Here is a 17,574-nt window from a genome sequence, read left to right on the forward strand (position 1 = left end):
AGGAGGTTACACATGTGCCCTTTCTCCTCTAGTAAACCACATCGTGATTTCCCGTTACTCATTCCAATATTTTCGTCCATTACCTAATTCAGTCCAAACTGGATTGTATAAAGAATTATTAATACTGTGCGCTGAAGCCTGATGCATACCTATGCAAATCAAATGAGTCTGCTACACCTGCTGTTATGTCAGAAACGGTGAGGTATTCATCAATGCGTAAATAGCAGACCTATGCATGCAATCGGGAAAAAACGAAATTCATCATAGCATTGATCATAGCATTTGATCTTTTTTCCAGTAGCCCATTTACTCTGACAACTATTTTTCAGATTTCTGCTGCGCACTCAAATGCGCTAGCGTTATTGCTTTTTGACTTCATTTTACAATAACAAAATCACTTGCAGCCGTAAACAAGTTGTATTTCTTACCAATAGATTGAATTGAACAGTGTTCTTTCCGTAGTCTGCAGAGTCTTTATCCGTTTTCTACTGTCTTGTAATTCTAAAACTAAACGCGCAAGGCACTTCAATGCGAGATACCAATTTATCCTGTACACCGAAAATGAATGGACCGCCGCTTACGTCTCCGTTGCCAACACATTTGCGTAGGAACCGCCTACTTCTTTCACTGATTGGATAATACTTAAGATGACCTCAAATATATTATATATTAAAGACGGTGCGCTTGGAATTGGACAGCAAAGGCCATAAGCAACGTCATTCAAAAACGACTCAGTGCTGTAAGTATGCCAATAGGTGCTGTTAAAATACATGTTTGTATAGGCCATAATATGTGTGCTGCCATTGCAATCTTTTTTTTTAATGCTTCTTAATGGTTGTTGACACTGATATACAAGCTCTGACTAAACTGGAATATTCAGAGATAAATTACCTAATAACCTTCTTTGTTCTTATTCCTGTTGTTGATCTTGACTTAACTGCAAGTCTGAGTGTTATGTTGCACAGCATGTTTTCATATCTGTGTTTGGGACACATTAGGCATCTTCATGTTGTCTGAGGTAGTCTACTTAAAAGGGACAGATACTCATACCTTTCTGTTTCTTGTTCAATTCAGTTTTTGTACTTAACAGGCTAGCATTCTGCTAATGAATGCTGATTGGTCAGTGAAGCTCCATCCAGCTTCATTCCATTCAGCATGTCAATAACAACTTGGAGTGAAGAGAGTAGGACATACAGAGAGAAAATCCTGCCCTAGTTGATGCTATATTCTAATAATGTGACCTCAATGCTCAATTAACTCACAATGTCTATCTCCCCTTTCTGTCTAAAATGCCAATGGATCCTTTCCTCACAACTAAGTGAGCCAACAACAACAAAAAAATACTAATTAATTACCTAATTATTTATTGTGGCCTGCATATTCACAATGCAGTGACAAAATGAATGCAGATTAAAACAAGGCGATTTCCTAGGCAGGAATGGACTTGTGACTAAAATTCCAAGAGTTAAAATGACAGAGTAGACTGTTATTGACTCTAATAGATAATAATAATAATAATAATAGAGTAACTCTAATAATAATAATAATAGAGTAACTCTATTAATAATAATAGAGTTACATTTACTACAGTTGGAGTAAAATGTACTCTAGCATATTAGTTAAAAAACAGAGTTAAAATCACAAGAGTTAATCATCCACCCCATTTTCTCATTTGGACTCCATTTTAGAAATTTCTTGGGAGATGTTTGCCTAATTATTATTTGGATATTATTCATAAAAAATCAAGTTTTTTATTCAATTGTTGCATTGTTTAAGTCTATTGTCAGTTTTTTTTTTTTTCATTAGTGTTCATGGAATTTGATATTGAAGCCAAACACCAAGCTGGGCTAAAATGTATGATGAGTTTGGTACAGAAGATTGACAACTATGTGTCTGAAGATGTGGTGAAGGATCCAAATTGTGGTGTATTAAAGCTGAAGCCTGCAGAAGATGATGGTGAGTTGGAATATGGAATGTAGTTAAAACTTGGTACAAGTTTTGTGAATATATCAACAGCTGTTGCAACACATTGTTTTGATGGAATTCCACTCTGTGGGGTTTGTGGATGTTTATTATGTCCGTCTTTGAGCTTATTTAGTGTTTAAAAATCTCAGCCATCAAAGACTACATGACATACAGCTGTCACAGGTACTGGACATGACTATATTACTGATTTATTCTGTCCTCTGCTTTGTAGTAGATGCATTATGTGATTCAGATGACACCACTGCCTTGTCTCCAAATAAGCCCAAGGGAGATGATGGGGTAGAGCAAGTAAGTGGCATTTTTTCCCTAGTTAAATATTGGTAAAATCTTTATGCTGCCCATTAACACAAAGGTAACCTAAACTGAAACCCACACTGAGGTGTTTTTTTTTCTTCAAAAAAATTCCACACACTCAGATCTGTGCAAAATGATCTTTTTATTCTAGATTTCAGTCATAGACCCTCTTCAGGAATCCTGAAAAAGGCCTATGACCGAAAGCTATATAAAAAGATAATTTTGCACAGATGTGAGTGTGTGGATTTGTCATGCTGTGCTTGACTTTTGACTTTAAATCCCAGCATCTCAACCACCAGCTGAACAGTATTATTTGTCTCTTTTAAATGATTGAACTTGAAATGAAACCATTTCATAAGTATTTCTGCATACAAATTGTAATGAATCTGTTTAAGATCAAATACATTGTTTACAGTGCACTGAATTTCACATTGATCTCCATTTCTCAAGGTCACCGAGAACTGTCGGTACAGGGAAAAAAAACAAAACAAAAAAACAATCGGATTCACTTAGCTCGAGACGCTGCAGCCAGGAAGCTACTGCGCTACACTCTAGGGGCATGTTCCTGAGCCCCAATGTTCATGACCCCAGAGTGTAGCGCTGTAGCTGCACAGTCGCTTTAGCTGCTGGCTGTAGCAACTCGAGCTATGTAAAACCGATTGTTTTCGTTTTACATACTCGGTGACCCAAGAAATGGAGATCTATTTGGAAAATCGCTGGATTTCCCCTTAATGCTGAAACTCACCCTACTTTACACTGTTTTATAGGAACATTTCTATGATCCAGTCAGCGGATCAGGGTACCTGGCCTGACGCATTAAAACAATTCAGAGGAAAGCCTCAGGAACCACAAAGTCCAGCACACAATGAACATAATGGAGGACGAGCTTCTGAAGATGTGCCCGAGCCAGTCCTGAATGAAGAACAGCTGAGAGAGGCGGTATCTCTAATGAAGCCTTCTTCTGATGAAGAAGTTGTGCGGCTGAAGGTGAACGTTTGATTATCGTCAGAAAAAATGGTCCATGACCCTCAATCACCTCATATGCTTGCAACATTCTCTCGATTCGTGGATGTAATGGCATCAGATTGAGCAAGACTGTGTTACTGTTTGGTGAGATTTCAGCGAACCTTCTTGAGAGGTGGTCAACTATGTTCAAAGAGAAGACTATTAAACAGAGTAAAGGTCTTTCTTCCTCCAGCATCGAACTGCAAAAAAGGATCCAGGTAGCAGAATCACCACATGGGCTGTGTCCCGGTAGAACACTCAGGTTAAAGTGTGGTGAGACTGGGTGTTTCAGGGACATTTGGCTTTTAGAAAACATTTGGAAAGGATACATGAGTATAGCGTTAATAATGTTCATGTTTTGGAAAATAACTGTAGTGAACACAGAAGTAATGATTTGGCGGTAGATTTTGATACAGTGGTTCCTGTTATGCATTCTGCTGTACATGAGATACAGGTTAAGGAAACTATTCAGTTTTTTGAGTGATAAGCAAAGTGTTGAGGAAATGAATCATACTTTAAGTCATCTTGAAAATCTCTTCTAGGCCCCATCCATTGGATCTTGCCTTAGGTATGAGCTACACCAGGCGCGTAACTGAAGCGTTCTGTTCGCAACGCGTAAAATTAATTTTAAATGAATGGTCAATTTTTTTCGAACGTACGCGCCACTATCACGTCTGGTGTAGCTACCTCCATTGATTGTAGTGGCAGCTAATTGTTGCAGCAGACGCTATGCGAATGTAACGCTTTAGTTAGGCGCCTGGTGTAGCTTCACTGTTAGAATGTGTGGACTTAAACATGTCGGTGATGCTAGAATGTTTCAGTACAGACTGTAGAGTGAGTAAAATTGGTATGTAAGCTAATGTATCACTAACAACAACTTGATATTATGTTCTAGTGGCTTTGTTCCATTTGATGCCAAATGTGTTGTACATGCATTTACAAAAGGAAAAAAAAATTGAAACTTTTTATATTGTATATTGATACATTAACTTAATATTTTGTAATAAATATTTTTTCAATAATTTGTCTGTATGTCCTTCAGATTTTGTAGAACTTCATAAAGACAAGCAAAATGGTGACTAGCAAGAGTAGCTGGGAATAAACTCTGAATAGAGATAAACTAAGATTACCCCATTAAGAGTTAAGATGACTCTGGAAAGAGTTGTTGGCTTATAGAGTAATCTTTTTTTTACTCCCTGTGGAGTTTATCTTGGTGATTTTCCAACTCTCTATAGAGTACATTTAACTCTGAAAAATGTGCTCTAGGAGAAGAGTCAAATTTACTCTCTGTGGGGTGGGACCAATGGGTCTCTATGACAGAGTCAGAATCGACTCTATTAGAGTCGAAAACAACTCTGTCAATTTTACTGTGTACATTGGGGCGAAGCACAGTCAAAGCATTGCTACTTGGACGCAGAGATTGTCCGTGCTGTGGCGAGTGACACACACTGTAAAAAAGTCAGGGCTGTCCAATTTATCAAACCATATTACATTACAATTACATAAAACAGTCTAGTTTTGAATAAACACAACCTTATTGTGTTCACATGTTCATTCCAATTGAGCAATCCATGTTTCTAATTGAATCACGTAAGGTAAGAAAAAGGAAAAAAGGGTTTGTCACAGATACTAAACCACAAAACATGAAATTAAACAAACTCATGTTTGTTTTTCAAGCATCAAAATACCAATGTGCTGTTTGAAGTTGCACTGCTTGCTAAAGGGAATGCCAGATATCATTTTCATTGGTTTAAATGCTGTTACGCCCAGAACACATCCATGACTGATAAAGAAACATAAGAACAACCCTTTTGCACCCATCATTTGATCACAAAATCACGCCATTAAATTAGCAGATGTGGACTGGACACGCATTAAATGTCTTTAAACTTTGCACCTCTGACCAGAAGTTTCAGATCGCCAAGATGGGGCCCTAAAGGTTTATGGGTCTTTGTAATTTATGCTGTTCAGGTGTGTTGTTGGTAAGCATTGCTACTCTACACAAAAGGTGCCATACAAATAAAGGTTGATTGATTGACAGACTGATATACTCTTCAATGTGTTTAATGTAATATGACTAAATGCTATATTTTGGATAATACTGTACACACATTGGTGGAGAAATTAGATTCAAATGGCAAACCATTTTAAAATTCCGACCTATACCTTTTTTTATCTAGATCGGCTGTCTGGAATTCTTTCATTCTGTGGAATACAGTAGTTCAGTACAGTACTTCAACCCCTTTGACAATCAGAACATACTGCTCACTAGTGACGTCTGTGATCTCTTAAATATGAATTATAATAATTAATGTGAGGAACATGCAAAACATTTGCAAGAATAATAGTGAATAATAGTGATGTTTTTTTTCCAAAGTGACTTACAAAATAAACAATACAATTGTTAAAATTGAACAGTAAACAGTTTTACAAAGTTGGTAAAGACTACATTATTAGGAAAATAGCAATAATAACAATAATGTTAATGCAATATCAACTGTAGTGTAGAGCTGGATCATAGAATTGAAATAGCAGGGAGCAGATTCCAATTGAGACTACATGCTCAGAGAAGTTAAGTTGGTCATCAATTATGACGCCCAAGTTACATGCCGTTCTAGTCAGTGAAAATTAGTCAAGCCGGATGTTAATCTGCTGGGGAATAGCTGTTTTAGCTGGAAACACCAAAAGCTCAGAGCCAAAAAGGGTTAATCATAGTTATAACCTTTAAATCGGCAGACATCTTACTGTATTTCCTTCCTTTTCAGTGAAACAATGTTTAATCTTGTTATAGGAAATGTCTGTCTGTGACCTTCCCTAGAGGGAGCATCATTTGCCATTTGCTTTACAGCAGAAAGGGTTACAATGCGGAAGAGCCGGGTCTTAGAACAGGGATTGTAGCAGGCCAAATGATTACTCTTCAATAACAGTTACTGTATGAATATAGGTCTGTAAACACCACAAAATCCAAAAGAACAGAATATTCAATTACCACCACCACCATCCACCCCTCTTAAGAGATTTTCAGTGCACTTCTACATCTGAAATTTGCCATGGCCCCACTCAGCTGATAAGGCTGATATAAAGATCTCTGAGAGAAAAAATATCACCTTAAAGAAATACAATTTTTAAGCCTAAACACACCTACCACACAATTATTGGCCCATCTAAAGCTAATGAACAAAATGTAACTAATATTTTTCTTTCATTCAGTTCATTCATTCATTAATTCATTCATTCATTCAATTTCTTTAAGGTAATCAGCGTACAGTAGTAATGAACTTTTCAGCAGTAATTCATGAATTCCTGTTTCATTCATGTGAAAGACAACAGAATTCACAATTCAAATAAGGGGCAAGTGTATTGACCTTGGTAAGTCAGGAAATTGATATAAAAACAAGTTCCTGCCTGAAAATGCCCATATTTAAAATTTTCACAAACTTGCCTGTTCAGACACAAGATGGCAACCAGAATAAGAGCAAGGTAATGAATGCACTGACTGCACAAACAATCCTTTTTTATACCCTTTTCATACACTTACATAGGTAAAAGTACTTCAGTTCGTCTCTTCTAGCATAGATGTGTAATGTTTGTTGAGCCTAGAAAATGGCGTAAAAGAGTGATTTACTTGTGAAGTTGCACACAAAAGCTATGCTATATGCTATTAAGGTTGTAATTGCATATTCCCCTCTTACTCAAAACTGCACGTCTTTTGAGTCCTTAATGAAAATGTAGACTGGGTTGTATTATGACAGGGGTAAGTCATGCAGCCTTGTCTGTCAAAAGTTCCCTGCAACCTTAGCACTCGCACATAGGTTTTTAACCTGAAGGGCCCTATTTTGGAGATCAGAAACGGATGGTAAGTTTATAGACATTAAAGGCGTGGCCAGTCCGCATTCGCTAATTTAATGGCGTGATTGGTGAACCAAGTTTACAGCTGACATATTTTTGCCTCTATCATTAAGGGAAAGCTAACAGTCTAAACTACTCCCTCTAGATGTGACATTAAAGGAGAATTCCGGTGTGATATTGACCTAAAGTGTGTTGAAACATGATACCGAGTGTGAACGTACAGTATGTCTCATAGCTCATCTCGGCTTGTCCCCTGCACTCAGAAATCTGGCGCTAGTTAGCCAATGCTACCAACAGTTTTTCGATGGGGGTGCCTCGAGCATCGGCCTAGCCATGCAAATAAATCACTGTTTTACACCATTTACGAGGCTCAAAGTAGCTCCATACTTCATTGGTAGACTTCCGAGGGCCTTGACATTTAAAACGAGACATTGAGAACTTTGAAAAAGCACTGGTAGTTTATTTACAAGACGATTTATTAGACAGCACCTTCAGGAAGTTTACCGTTCGCCGCCATCTTGAATTTAGTCACGATAAGTCGAGCGACGAGTACGAATTAACAGGTATGATAAGGGATGAGATTCCAAAAATAATTCCATGGAAATGCATGGATTCCAGTTGCTGCTACTGGAAGCACAAATCTTTAAATGTTAAAAGTTGCAAATTGGTAAATAAACTTGAGAGGTGGATAAACTCTAATAAGAGGTGGATAAACTCTATTTCTGAAATTTAAGAGGTGGGTAAACTGCGTTTACTCGCGTTTAGCCTCCACTACATCCCTGAGCGGCACATTTGAAGGAATCTGATTGCATGTGAGACCGAATGGAACATGGATTCCACTAAACCTTGCTTTACTAAAACCTGTTTGTGACTAGCAGAGTATAGCCTACATGCATCTGCACTCGCCTATTATTTGAGCTCATAGACAAAAACTAACTTCACCGTGGTCTCATAGTCAATGACAAAACAGTTCTACACAGTTAATTACTTTCACTATTGACTGACAATGGGTTACCATCGAAAACATAGTCTGAAAAAAGAATCACTTACCCCAATAATGTTTGAATGACTGAATAAAAATCATAAGGATATTTATTCTGCAGAAGAGTTGCTGCTTACATCTCGATAGCGATTTTTGGATCATGCGCCAGACCACTCCTTTTGTCGCTAATTGCCATACACTTGGGTTTTAATAAAAGTGGAGCGCATGGCGAAAAACTCTTTATTGAGTGTAAGATAAGAATAAGCCTTGCACCACCTTGCGTCAGGGGCACGATAGGGCCCAAGAAGTGGTAGGGTTGTGAATATGGAAATTCAATGTCCTGCCCATAAGGGTTTAACTAGTGGGCACAACAGAGTATAACTAGCTACCCTCCGTAATTCAGGTCCTTTGGGACCTAGAAGCCAGTAAATAGAGAACAATGAACACAAGGAAAAGCAGTTTCCATTTGCAACAGTCTTCCTTGAGAGATAAGTAAATAAAATGAATTAAACATGACTATTGTGTGTATATGTGTGGTGTCATTCCTTATAAGCAGCTGTAAGTGAAAACAGGATCACTAACATGAAATGTTTGCAATATAAAATATGAATATCACTAAAATGAAATGTTTGCAATATTCGGAACTTGCGTGTACACCTGCAAAGTTAGTTAGGAGCTATAGGGAACAAAATTGTGAGGGTGAATAAATGAGTATGACATTCAATCAGTGTAGTGTGGTACACTCTTGCCGCCACTTGTTAGAGACATAACTTTGTACCACAGCCACAATATGACCGCCACATGGTGATGCCATGGATATACTATCCAAAGAAAATAAAGCACGCTTCTCAATTTCTCTCCATCCCCAACTCCTGCAACCCCTTAACCAAAAGTCTGAAATGCTCCCCAGAGCCAGTCTGTGGCATAGGTAGCATAGAGGCAAATGCTAAGGGCTCTTTCCATCCACAGGGGCACCCAAAATGATGGGTTTTTCTTGGCTAAATCTTTTAAAGTACAGTACAGTTTAAAGTAAAGCACAGTAACATGACTATATTATTAGCTGATCGTGAATAAAGATTGTCGCCCCCTCTACTCAAATGTGGAGCTATAGCCAGGGAAGTACCTTCCCACAAACAAAATAATAATTATTATGGAAATTAGTTATTATGTTGCTATTAAGCAACAGTAAGTAAGTAAAAGTATATATACTCTTTTGATCCCGTGAGGGAAATTTGGTCTCTGCATTTATCCCAATCTGTGAATTAGTGAAACACACTCAGCACACAGTGAACACACACAGTGAAGCACAGACTAATCCCGGTGCAGTGAGCTGTCTGCTACAACAGCGGCATTCGGGGAGCAGTGAGGGGTTAGGTACTTTGCTCAAGGGCAATTCAGCCGTTCCTACTGGTCGGGGTTCGAAGTCCGAAGCGCTAACCAGTAGGCCACGGCTGCCCCCGTATTATTAAGTTTGCAGGAGATCATAACATTGGTGGGATTATGTTTAAAAAGTGCAGCTTGTTATTACGTTGGTGTGAAGTTATTATGTTGGTGGGTGTTGCAGGTGCCCACTGGGACCTGGGTTCTGACCTGGGCCATTTCCCGATCCCACCCATCTCAATCTCTCACTAGCTTCTTGTCACTATCTTCACTGTCCTGAAGCCTGAAGACTGTCCTTTGAAGGACAATAACCGACTATACAAAGGCATTATTAGAGAACCGTTCCAGCTCCACAGCTCCTTGTTGTGTTTGAAAACAACCCATGGTACAATATAAGGATGTGCAAGACACTATGCTTTAACAATTGAGGGGTAGCCTTACAACGGCTAGTTGTGTCAATATGAGAATGCTAATTTGTGTATGGCTGCGTCCTGCGTGGACAAGCTGGGTCATCCTCTGTCACTACTTTACATCACCTTTGTGAAACAGACAGAAAACACACATTCTCTTTTCGCCATCTTTTTTATGTCTCTGTTAAGTTTCCACACCTCCTTCTCATGCACCTGTGACACATTCACTCATTACACCCTGTGCCGACTGCCGCAGCACTGACCCAGTTTCCATGGCAACAACATGGGCCCACCAGGGCAGAGGATGGTTCTGTGACGGCCACCCCACAGGCCTGCCTCACTGCCTCACTGCCTCACTCATCTCTCTCCCGCCCTCTTTTTTCCATCAGTACTTCACTGATGTACAGTTCCTCATACAGTTTCTCTTTCAAGCATCATTACTCTTCTTTGGAGAGCTTATCAATACGTTCATATCAATACGGCATGATGTAGCTCTCCTCCGCAGGTGCATGTTTACATATCTGCTTCTTACTAAGATATACGTTCAGAAAACAGACTTGTTTAACTCTGTCAGAAAATATGTTAATGTACACAATGTATCATATTCTGCTATTATAATGGTATGTAGTTTCTGAACACTCTGAAGAGACTACGGAATCAGTAAACAGCTTACATGGGTAGGGTTTCATTTTCATTCATCCATTCATGTGCCAATAACAGGAGGTGTACTTGCTTATCTCTGTGTTTCTGTCTCTCTGTGTGTGTGTGTGTGTGTGTGCGTGTGCGGTGTAGGTGGTTTCATGGCCACAGCAGCTGGCTGAGATCAGAAATGATAGAAAGGAGCATGTGTGTGTATATACAAGAGAAAAAGGGGTACCACCAGATTTACATTTCAAAGGTTGGTGAGTCCTGTGCACAGATTACAGAAGCATGGCTTGTTTCAAGGACACTCTGGTGTCCAGCAACACACCGAGTCTCGATAAGCCTGAGTGTATGTGTGTGGCGTGTGTAGAGATATACTTATGCTAAACATGGGAACATTGTGTGTCACATCAAAGAATCCACTGGAAATGTGAAGATTGATATATTTATAAGTTGATCATGACTTTGAAGTTCTGGGTGAATTTAAAAAAAAACATCCACACACACCCCCTGCAAAGTATCTCTGCCTGAAGCAAAGAGGCACAAAGCATTGTAGGGCTGGTTGCCGGGGTGATGCTAGGTTACATGCCCACTTCACAGAGTTGACTGGCAGCAGGGACCATCAACATGAGAGGAGCTCACCCACAGTCTCAGCCTCCAAGAGCTCGATAATCCCAAACATTGATTTGCTCACCACAGGAAAGAGAGGAGGGAGTGTGAAAAAAGAACTGAAAAGGGTAAAAAAAATACAGATAAAGGAAAGAGGTAGATGAACCGGAGCTGTACTTTCACATTTGAAAACATTGACTCTAATGTATCATGATGTTCATGGAAAAAGTGGGTGAGTGTAGAAAATAGTAGAGCTGACAGAGAAAGGTTGGACAGAAAATGGAAACTAGGGTGACATAAGAGAGGACAGATCCAAGGATAGAAGAGGTGTAATATAGTTTTACTGGTAACGAGCCCATATCGCCATGTCATGACTGATTCCTTCAGTTACACAGTACAGTAGTGTGACAAAATTAGCAGTTTTCCCTGAAGTTGTGTGCACATTTGTGTTGATATGCAACACAAACTGTTCCTTTGCTCAATGAAGCCTGCTGAATAAGTACACTGTGCAAAACTCCCATTAATACTATCTACAGATTCGCAGGCATTTCTCCCCCAGACATTCAGACATCACAACAAAAATAGAGAAAAGCAATGAGAATTCTGTGGCACCCACTAACCCTCGTGCCAGTCCCCAGTGCCTGAGATCAATGAAAAGGTTTACAGCAGTAGAGGAACTACCACATGGAACCTCTCTCCAAATGCACAGAATGGCTAGTGGAAACAGACACAAGCAAGCAAGCAAATGACATAATGCATGACCCCATATAAAGTTCAGCAGATGAAGCACTGTCTAGAAATAGGCTACTAGGCAGGTGGTGCACTCCCAACAGAGCAAGATCAGGAGTTTGTAGGATGGGTAACAATGTATCTTATTTACCAAGGGTGTTTATCTCTTACACTGTCCTAACTGCATGGCATGCGAGAGAGTGTCAGCAACAAAAACATCTTAATCACATTGTGTTCAATTGGACTGTCCTAACTGGACATGACGCAAAAGTGCTGTGCAGCCAGTTTGAGCAGAAATTTTGTGGGATGTCCCATTTCTATTTTCTGTCTGTCACTCGCATTGTTTTGCTTTTTTTAAACAAGAAATATGACACAATAGACCAGCATATTTAATGGATTCAGTATGGACAGAGAGCATTCAATGCTACATGACAGTTGGTCACTCGCATGTTAGGATGGTCAATAGAGCCACTGCATTAAAAATATGTATCTGTACAGTGCAATACAATATATCTGGGTTCAGCCCTGACAAAACTTCAGTAGCAAAACATTTGCATCAACATTTTCCCAAGCCTATTGAAGGCAATGTCAATAATGTTTCATTTTCTTTTCAAGTTTTCATTCTTGTTTCATCTCTAAATGAATTTAGATGGATACACTGCATTTTTAATATGACATGTTTTGTGTACACATCATTGCTGATAGCCTAGATAGTCACCTCTGACACACCAAACGATAGAAAACATACCTGAAAGCATGTTGTGTACCAGTGCACACACCATTTCGACCATTTTGTTGTCCAACCCGGAAAGTTCAGCAAAATGGTGCAAAATGTTTTGAGGTTGAATGTACCCATGGAAGAATGCTAAAGATGTTGGCCAATCAAAGTGAAGCCAATTATGTATATACATTTTAATATCTATAAAACCACAGCCGGCAAATCAGTGTTTTCCCCCCTATAGGATTCACTTTGTGGACCATGCAATTAACCTGAGGCCTCATGTATAAACATGACATGTGTACAAAAATGTTAATGTTGCATTTACCATATATCCCACTCATGGCTGATTGACTCTAGGGTGAAATGAAATTAGTCTAGAGTGGCATAAGTGGCTTTTGTCCGTTGGCGACACTCAGTGGCTACGTAGTGTAAGTATTATGGGGCATTGGTAGAGAAGAATAACACATCAAAGTATGTACAATTGAATAAATAGGCATAGAAAGCATTTTCATTTCATACATGTGAAAATGATCTGTAATACAGAAATGCGACTGAGTGACTTACTATGAGGGGTAAGAAGATTAATTTCTTCTTATACTTGTTGCTTTGGACAAAAGCGTATCCATAACCATTTAACATTTCCCTATGATATTCCAAATACGCCCACTGTGTTCACGCAAATATAACATAGCTGCCTATGTACATTAGAAGATCCACAGTTTCAACTAGTGAAATTATAGGACGATGGTGGTTCAATCTACCTGTACTGCCTGCAATAAGTTGGTTTAGACATGGAAACCCAACTGAAAACCTATGGTCAGTAATGACCGCGACTGGTGAAAGGTACAAGGTAGTTGTCAGGTATGTGCATATTAATAACACAATATAAATATAATTTACACAATACATTGTCCAAACAGAGCAAATCTCTATTGATGTTAATGGGTTCTATTATAACTATTTGCAGTGGGCCCCATATTACCATAACAACACAGCAGAGGCCATCGAGTACCACATACTCTTTCTCCTCAGTTCATTTTATTCGGTGTTCTAGACAGTTTCGGTGGCACAGGCAGAGGCATCAGATGGGTAAATGTCTCGACACCTGCCACCTCTCGCGCTCACAGACAATTAAGCACATTAACCCAAGGCACTGATCTACCACAGATGAAGTGATATAATTCTCATAATCTGATATGGGATGCTGCACATCACACTTCATTCACAAATGCAAGCTTTTTTATCTCAAGCAGCTGCGTGGAAGGCTTAAGCCTTCATTTGAGGCAGACACGTTCATTATTAACTGAACAGCAGTCTCTTTTTGCTAGTGTTTCAGTTGATCAAAGATTAACAAGAACATTATAAAATGTATCATTATAAACAACAGCTTGTAACCACAAATAACTTTAAAAGGCTTCCTATCAACAAAGTGGCAATGAATTGGTACTCTTGTTACAATTCTGTGTCAATAGACTCTCTCCACTGACCAGCCTCACTAATGCTACAAAGTGGGAATAAACAATACCAAAACAAAATCCACAGAAAACCTGTTCAGTAGAAAAAACATTCTGGACCAATAATACTCAAACAACTAGTACAGAACCCTAACTATAGTTCCAGCTCCATAATTGATCCCTTTCATTAAATCAACAATGTGTGGGATTTTAAATATTTTTTGTGGACAGCCATTTTTCATAGCATCCTTAGACGCACATCATTCCCACTAGCCACCAAGGCTATTCACAATGTACAACAACTTTTACACCTCAAGAGTAATCGAATAAACCAACACACCAGTTAAATACACCAGTTAGTAAGCTAGTTACATTTGCAGTGCCATCAATGATGTCAGTGTTCGCAGGGCAAATCTATCCGACATTACTGGCAAAACTCTACTGCCTCTCCACTGTCCTGTCTGAAAAATAGTGACTGCACACACTAGGTGGAGACATACACCATCTCGCTCCAAATGATTCCCTAAGAGACCAGAGATGCACAAGTAATACAGAACTGAAACTGGTCCTAAGTGTGAAAAAAGCATGTATTGCATCTGTTGTAACATGATGGGATGATCTTCTGAAAGAGAGTGCTGAAAGTGTGTGTATTGTATTGTATTGAGTAAATATTGCTTGTATTGAGTAAATATGGGCATGCACTTACAGTGTGTGTATGTTTGAAGAGATATGTTCAGATGTACACATGTCTGAATATTCTATGAAAATGCATATGTGTAATATGTCTTCTGTGGGTAAGCAAATGAGTTTTGGGCTGTATGTGTGTGTGTGGAGTAGAGCAGACTGGGAGGGTCCCAGCTGGATTGCATCTGTGGGCCTCAGAGCTGTTCTCTTAATTTGCTGAGCTTAGCTTTGTGCATGTAGAGACAGGAACGATTAAATGATGCCTTGGGAGACAGATACAACAATGACGCAATGATACAGATAAGAGAAGAAATCTAGTGTTACAACATGTAACACTTGGATAAGGTCATGATAAGTAAAAAACGTATGTGTAACAATCAACTACAGGGTGAGCTTAGCTGGCACGTTTCTGGGCATTTAGCTTGTTCGGCACTTCTACTGCTTGAGGCTGGGTTTGGGGTTGGGGGTTGAATATTGTTGCCATCATATCCCCCCCCCCCCCCCCCCCCCCAACACATACAGGATCAGGTGGAGTCGTCTACCATTTTAGCTTCACACTCCTGCAACAGTGCTGAGCCACCTGGATTGATACAGATTGTATGAGCCAGTAGTGTTGCAGGAGGAGTTAGTGTTTGGATGTGCGGAATGCAGAGAGAAAGGCAAGGCTGCATCATTTATTCACTTTATTCACATAATTGTCAAGAAGCTTAGCTAAAATGTACTTCCCACTGCTTTTTACCTCATTCACTTTGGTCTTCTGACTCTCTTGTAACCTCTTATTTCATAGTGTTCTCAGAGGACTGCCCCTTCAGAGAGAACCATATTTGTTTCTTTATTTATGTAGAGAATACCTATACTTAGAAGGCCAGGTCTACCTCAATTAACATGTCTTTCATATTATGTATCTCACTCAATCTCTTTTCCTGTATGTCCCCTCTTTCTCTCTTATCTCTCCCTCTGGCTGGTAACCATACACCCTACCTGTCTGTCTGCTCTGGTGCAGCCCCATCTTCTCACCACTCTTGGTGCATTTTGCCCATATAAGGAGAGAGAGAGAGGATGGACTATACCATATTCAATCTAACTGTGGGGGAGACTACAAGAGATAGCAATGATGGTATACAGTAGGAAGGAGGAAAGCGCAATGGTACTGATTCTGAGGGTGAGTAATATCACTGAGTGGTATAAAAAGAATAAAAATAGCATCAGAGTGGGAGAGAGAGAGCGAGAGAGAGAGAGACAGAGAGCAGGCTCCTGAAGAGTCTGAGGAGGGAGAGAAAAAGGAGGGAGAGAAAAGGGGGCACAGAGCAAGACACAGAGAATCCGTGAGCAAGGGAGACAGGGGAAGCTGACTGCTGCTTGGTGGGCAGCTCTGTGGGATGGCAGTCAAATTTAGCACAGAAGCAGGAATATCACAGCAGGTTATTTTGAGATACTGCCACATAAGACCTGAGATGGTGGAGAGAGACCATCAGGAGACCAGGTAAAGGCCATATAGCCTTACATAGCTACATAGCTGCATCCAACTCACTGCAACCATCACAATACAGAGAGAAGTGTGGGGCCATGAAAAAGACGTTGTGTATAGACCAGTCCTTACTGCATAAGACGAGCTAGGAAGCTATATTACAAGTATTATCACCCACCAGCATATTACTGGGAATGCCTTTAGATGCCTGGAAATCATGACTAAAGTCCCCTTTTTCATTCCAATTGTTAGGCCTTTGTACAATATTTCTTGGCACATATTGGTCAACAGTTACACCTACACTGCTATGATTCAGTCAAATATGATACAGTAGAATTACAGATGTACAAACTCTCAACAGCGATAACATGCACTACGTTACCTGTCCAAACTACAGTCATCCCTGCCAACCCACATAAACACTTGATGTGCTACTAACTCACTCACACAAACACCTTGGGACTCCTCAGCCTCAAGATGTAGCGCAAGACAGGACAATTGACCCAAAAATACTGTCCCCTTAATGTATAATGCAGTGGCTGAGCCTAAACTGCAGGGAAATAATTTCTGTGTATAAATATTTCAGAGTTCTCTTCCATCAACACTGTGCTTGAGACATATATCTCTATCTAAGGATCTGCGCAAAGAGTGTGTCACCGTCTTTGCAGACAAATACTCATCCAACATTTACCTCTCTTATAGGTACTGTATCACTGCAGGATAGGCAAGCAAACAATTGCCTCCAGGCCGCAATCCAAGAAGTGAGGGTTCACTAATTTTACAAAAGGGACCCCTTCACTGTCGCCACCTTAAACCCATTCCTTCTAACTACCTCTATCGTCAATACTCATTCAGTCGCTCTTTGAACTCAAGTCTGTGCTCATAATATTCTGTTTGTCTGTTTGTGTTTTTTACTGTGTATTTATATTTTTCTTTTGTATAGTCTTTTATATTGTGCTAATTATATGTACACTTTTACAGAGATGCTCTTTAAATCTCATTGTACTGTGTATAACGACAATAAAGGGTTTATATTATATTATATTATATTATATTATATTATATTATATTATATTATATTATATTATAATGCAATATATTCTAAGCCTAACCCTACATCTGCTCATGCATGAAAGATAAGGGTAGGCATGCAGGGATCCAGGATTGGGCTTGGGTTTTGAATTCAGCTGAGGGCTCTGTGGCGTGACATATACTTCTCCAGCTGTTTTTGATGCCCTCCATCTTTTAGGTCTCTTCTCTGGCTGGAGATATGTATCCAACTGAGATGGGTGTACATAGAACCAAACTAGAAGGCACCAGTGTTAATGTCAATATTGCTTTCCTTGAACCTTTTTTTATTG

The 17,574-nt window shown here is 39.5% G+C and overlaps 1 protein-coding gene across 2 annotated transcripts in view; it reads right to left on the reverse strand.

The window, feature by feature from the left end:
• The window catches only part of hpcal4 (hippocalcin like 4), a 30,399-nt gene extending 29,841 nt beyond the window's left edge, over positions 1-558 (reverse strand). For both annotated transcript variants that reach the window (XM_042077261.1, XM_042077259.1), the window contains exon 1: positions 429-558. The gene's annotated coding sequence lies outside the window, so the exon portion shown is untranslated. The remainder of the gene's footprint in view (positions 1-428) is intronic.
• Between the last annotated feature and the right edge of the window lie 17,016 nt (positions 559-17,574).

The sequence above is a fragment of the Alosa sapidissima genome, chromosome 21, assembly GCF_018492685.1.
Source record: "Alosa sapidissima isolate fAloSap1 chromosome 21, fAloSap1.pri, whole genome shotgun sequence".
NCBI lineage: Eukaryota > Metazoa > Chordata > Actinopteri > Clupeiformes > Clupeidae > Alosa > Alosa sapidissima.